The sequence below is a fragment of the Triticum aestivum genome, chromosome 1A, assembly GCF_018294505.1.
Source record: "Triticum aestivum cultivar Chinese Spring chromosome 1A, IWGSC CS RefSeq v2.1, whole genome shotgun sequence".
NCBI lineage: Eukaryota > Viridiplantae > Streptophyta > Magnoliopsida > Poales > Poaceae > Triticum > Triticum aestivum.
Genome location: NC_057794.1, coordinates 584,799,869 through 584,805,608, shown reverse-complemented (window position 1 = coordinate 584,805,608; position 5,740 = coordinate 584,799,869).

Sequence of the window (5,740 nt, the reverse complement as noted above, 5' to 3'; positions counted from 1 at the left end):
CCTACCTCGTGGCCTCCTGTTAATTGGCTTGACGTAGGTTCCAAGTCTCCTGAGTTGTATTCGGTGAGAAAATCACGTTCCCAAAGGTTTCATTCTGTTTGGACTCCGTTTGATATTCCTTTTCTTCGAAACCCTAAAACAGGCAAAAAACAGCAATTCTGGGCTGGGCCTCCGGTTAATAGGTTAGTCCCAAAAATAATATAAAAGTGGATAATAAAGCCCAATAATGTCCAAAATAGTAGATAATATAGCATGGAGCAATCAAAAATTATAGATATGTTGGAGACGTATCAAGCATCCCCAAGCTTAATTCCTGATCGTCCTCGAGTAGGTAAATGATAAAAACAGAATTTTTGATGCGGAGTGCTACTTGGCATAATTTCAATGTAAATATTCTTAATTGTGGTATGAATATTCAGATTTAAAAGATTCAAGACAAAAGTTCATGTTGACATAAAAATAATAATACTTCAAGCATACTAACAAAGCAATTATGTCTTCTCAAAATAACATGGCCAAAGAAAGCTATCCCTACAAAATCATATAGTCTGGCTATGCTCTATCTTCACCACACAAAGTATTTAAATCATGCACAACCCCGATGACAAGCCAAGCAATTGTTTCATACTTTTGACATTTTCAAAACTTTTTCGATCTTCACGCAATACATGAGCATGAGCCATGGATATAGCACTATATGTGGAATAGAATGGTGGTTGTGGAGAAGACAAAAGGAGGGGAAGATAGTCTCACATCAACTAGGCGTATCAACGAGCTATGGAGATGCCCATCAATAGATATCAATGTGAGTGAGTAGGGATTGCCATGCAACGGATGCACTAGAGCTATAAGTATATGAAAGCTCAACAAAAGAAACTAAGTGGGTGTGCATCCAACTCGCTTGCTCACAAAGACCTAGGGCATTTTGAGGAAGCCCATCATTGGAATATACTCCCTCCGTTCCAAAATAGATGACTCAACTTTGTACTAAGTTAGTATAAACTTGGGTCATCTATTATGAAATGGAGGGAGTACAAGCCAAGTTCTATAATGAAAAATTCCCACTAGTATATGAAAGTGACAGAATGATAGACTCTCTATCATGAAGATCATGGTGCTACTTTGAAGCACAAGTGTGGTAAAAGGATAGTAACATTGTCCCTTCTCTCTTTTTCTCTCATTTTTTTGGGCCTTCTCTTTTTTTATGGACTCTTTTTCTTTTTTCTTTTTTTCGTTCGGAGTCTCATCCCGACTTGTGGGGGAATCATAGTCTCCATCATCCTTTCCTCACTTGGGACAATGCTCTAAAAATGATGATCATCATACTTTTTATTTTTCTTACAACTCAACAATTACAACTCAATACTTAGAACAAAATATGACTCTATATGAATGCCTCCGGCGGTGTACCGGGATATGCAATGAATCAAGAGTGACATGTATGAAAGAATTATGAACGGTGGCTTTGCCACAAATACGATGTCAACTACATGATCATGCTAGCAATATGGCAATGATGGAGCGTGTCATAATGAACAGAACGGTGGAAAGTTGCATGGCAATATATCTCGGAATGGCTATGGAAATGACATGATAGGTAGGTATGGTGGCTGTTTTGAGGAAGGTATTTGGTGGGTGTATGATACCGGCGAAAAGTGCGCGGTATTAGACAGGCTAGCAATGGTGGAAGGAAGGAAAGTGCGTATAATCCATGGACTCAACATTAGTCATAAAGAACTCATATACTTATTGCAAAAATCTAGAAGTTATCAAAGCAAAGTATTACGCGCATGCTCCTAGGGGGATAGATTGGTAGGAAAAGACCATCGCTCGTCCCCGGCCGCCACTCATAAGGAAGACAATCAATAAATAAATCATGCTCCGACTTCATCACATAACGGTTCACCATACGTGCATGCTACGGGAATCACAAACTTTAGCACAATCACTTCTCAAATTCACAACTACTCAACTAACATGACTCTAATATCACCATCCTCATATCTCAAAACAATTATCAAGCATCAATTTTTTTCTTAGTATTCAACGCACTCAAAAGAAAGTTTTACAAATCTTGAATACCAAGCATATTATTATTAAGCAAATTACCATGCTATTTAGACTCTCAAAATAATCTAAATGAAGCATGAGAGATCAATAGTTTCTATAAAACAAATCCACCACCGTGCTCTAAAAGATATAAGTGAAGCACTAGAGCAAAATTATATAACTCAAAAGATATAAGTGAAGCACAAAGAGTATTCTATCAAATTCCAAATTATGTATGGCTCTCTCAAAAGGTGTGTACAACAAGGATGATTGTGGTAGACTAACAAGCAAAGACTCAAATCATAAAAGACGCTCCAAGTAAAACACATACCATGTGGTGAATAAAAATATAGCTCCAAGTAAAGTTACCGATAGAAGTAGACGAAAGAGGGGATGCCTTCCGGGGCATCCCCAAGCTTTGGCTTTTAGGTGTCCTTAGATTATCTTGGGGGTGCCATGGTAATCCCCAAGCTTAGGCTCTTGCCACTCCTTGTTCCCTAATCCATCAAATCTTTACCCAAAACTTGAAAACTTCACAACACAAAACTTAAAGTAGAAAATCTCGTGAGCTCCGTTAGCGAAAGAAAACAAAAGACCACTTCAAGGTACTGTAATGAACTCGTTATTTATTTATATTGGTGTTATACCTACTGTATTCCAACTTCTCTATGGTTCATAAACTATTTTATTAGCCATATATTCATCAAAATAAGCAAACAACACACGAAAAACAGAATCTGTCAAAAACAGAACAGTCTGTAGTAATCTGTAGCTAGCGCAATATCTGGAACCCAAAAAATTCTAAAATAAATTTAGGGACATGAGGAATTTATCTATTAATCATCTGCAAAAATAATTAACTAAATATCACTCTCCAAATAAAAATGACAGCAGTTCTCGTGAGCGCTAAAGTTTCTGTTTTTTACAGCAAGTTCAACAAGACTTTCCCTGAGTCTTCCCAACGGTTCTACTTGGCACAAACACTAATTAAACACAAAAACACAACCAAAACAGAGGCTAAATAATTTATTTATTACTAAGCAGGAGAAAAAAGTAAGGAATAAAAATAAAATTGGGTTGCCTCCCAACAAGCGCTATCGTTTAACGCCCCTAACTAGGCATAATAAGCAAGAATAGATCTAGGTATTGCCATAATAGTAAGATAGATTATTAAAACTCATTTCATATTCTCTATGTTCAGCAGCAAGTTTTCTTTGAGGCAAGCAAAAGTAATCAAAAGGGCTAAATTTAACGGGACAAAAGTCCCCAAGATCAACCTTGGGAGGTATAGGTTCCTCCTTTGGTCCTTCATAATGCACAACCAATTCATCATTATAAGCATTCTTTTGACAGAACTTTGTGAGCCTATATTCAAGAGAATATCCTAGTTCATTATTTCGAATAGTCAAATCATCATTAAGTTCAGAAATTCTATCAACTAAAACATTGGTAGGAACCCTTTTTCTAAGATTTTCATTGAAAGCAACATAGTCTAGAGATTGAAAACGCATTATTTCTTCTTGATCAAAGAGAATAGCCTCTATGGGAGGGCGGCAAGCGTCCACCCTATAATGCGCAAAGATTTCTTTGGCTTCTTTTATTATGAATCTAAACTCATGAGACAAAAAGATAGTAGCGGCACGCTTAACAGAAGAATGCTCAATATTAGAAAATTCCAGAAAAATCCTTTGTATGGAAGGATGTATGTGCATGAATTGTCTTTCAAGTTCAACTACAAGCATGGCAATAGCGTCCGCAAGACTACTAGTTCTATGAAGGATAGAACTTCCCATAGAAGGTAAAGCACCGGCACAAGTAAAGAAATCTTGAATAACTCCTTTTCCAATAATATTACCACTACCAACACGGCATTTTTCTGTATGAAGGATGGTAGGTTCTTTAGCAGGAGCATCAGAATTTTTCATGATATTATTGTCCATATTGACAATAACTTCCCCAATTTCAGACATAGAGGCAGAAGGTAAAGGACTTGACATAACGACGAGCTAGCAAACCGACACACGAGCAAACAAAAGGCAAACGGGCAAAAGAGGCAAATAGAGAAAGAGAGGGAGGATAGAGAGAGGGCGAATAAAATGGCAAGGGTGAAGTGGGGGAGAGGAAAACGAGAGGCAGTCAAATAATGTAATGCGGGAGATAGGGATTGTGATGGGTACTTGGTATGTTGACTTTTGCGCAGACTCCCCGACAATGGCGCCAGAAATTCTTCTTGCTACCTCTTGAGCACTATGTTGGATTTCCCCGAAGAGGAGAGGATGATGCATCAAAGTAGCGTAAGTATTTCCCTCAGTTTTTGAGAACCAAGGTATCAATCCAGTAGGAGGCTACGCGCGAGTCCCTCGTACCTACACAAAAACAATAGCTCAACGCAACCAACGTGCTTAGGGGTTGTCAATCCCTTCACGGTCACTTATGAAAGTGAGATCTGATAGAGATAATAAATAATATTTTTGGTATTTTTGGTATAGAGATGCAAAGTGAAAAGTAAAAGGCAAAGTAAAAAAGCAAAGCAATAATAAAGTGATGGAGATTGATATGATGAGAAAGAGACCCGGGGGCCATAGGTTTCACTAGTGGCTTCTCTCAAGAGCATAAGTATTCTACGGTGGGTGAACAAATTACTGTTGAGCAATTGACAGAATTGAGCATAGTTATGAGAATATCTAGGTATGATCATTTATATAGGCATCACATCCGAGACAAGTAGACTGACTCCTGCCTGCATCTACTACTATTACTCCACTCATCGACCGCTATCCAGCATGCATCTAGAGTATTAAGTTAAAAACAAAGTAACGCCTTAAGCAAGATGACATTATGTAGAGGGATAGTTTCATGCAATATGATAAAAACCCCCATCTTGTTATCCTTGATGGCAACGATACAATACGTGTTGGGGAACGTAGCAGAAATTCAAAATTTTCCTACGTGTCACCAAGATCTATCTATGGAGAAACCAGCAACGAGGGGAAGGAGAGTGCATCTACATACCCTTGTAGATCGCTATGCGGAAGCGTTCAAGGGAACGGGGTTGAAGGAGTCGTACTCGTCGTGATCCAAATCACCGGAGATCCTAGTGCCGAACGGACGGCACCTCCGCGTTCAACACACGTACAGCCCGGTGACGTCTCCCATGCCTTGATCCAGCAAGGAGAGAGGGAGAGGTTGAGGAAGACTCCATCCAGCAGCAGCACAACGGCGTGGTGGTGGTGGAGGAGCGTGGTACTCCTGCAGGGCTTCGCCAAGCATCGCAAGAGACGAGGAGGAAGAGGGGTAGGGCTGCACCAACAGGGGGAGAATTCATGTGTGATGGGCAGCCCAAACCTCAAGTATATATAGGGGAAGGGAAGGGGCTGCGCCCCACCTAGGGTTTCCACCCCTAGGGCTGGCGGCTAGCCTAGATCCCATCTAAGGGGGGCGACCAAGGGGGGGAGAGAGAGGGAGGCGCACCAGGGTGGGCCTTAGGGCCCATCTGCCCTAGGGTTTGCCCCCCTTCCCACTCCCTTGCGCCTTGGGCCCTTGTGGGGGGGCGCACCAGCCCACCTGGGGCTGGTCCCCTCCCACACTTGGCCCATGCAGCCCTCCGGGGCTTGTGGCCCCACTTGGTGGACCCCCGGGACCCTCCCGGTGGTCCCGGTACGTTACCGATAAAACCCGAAACTTTTCCGGT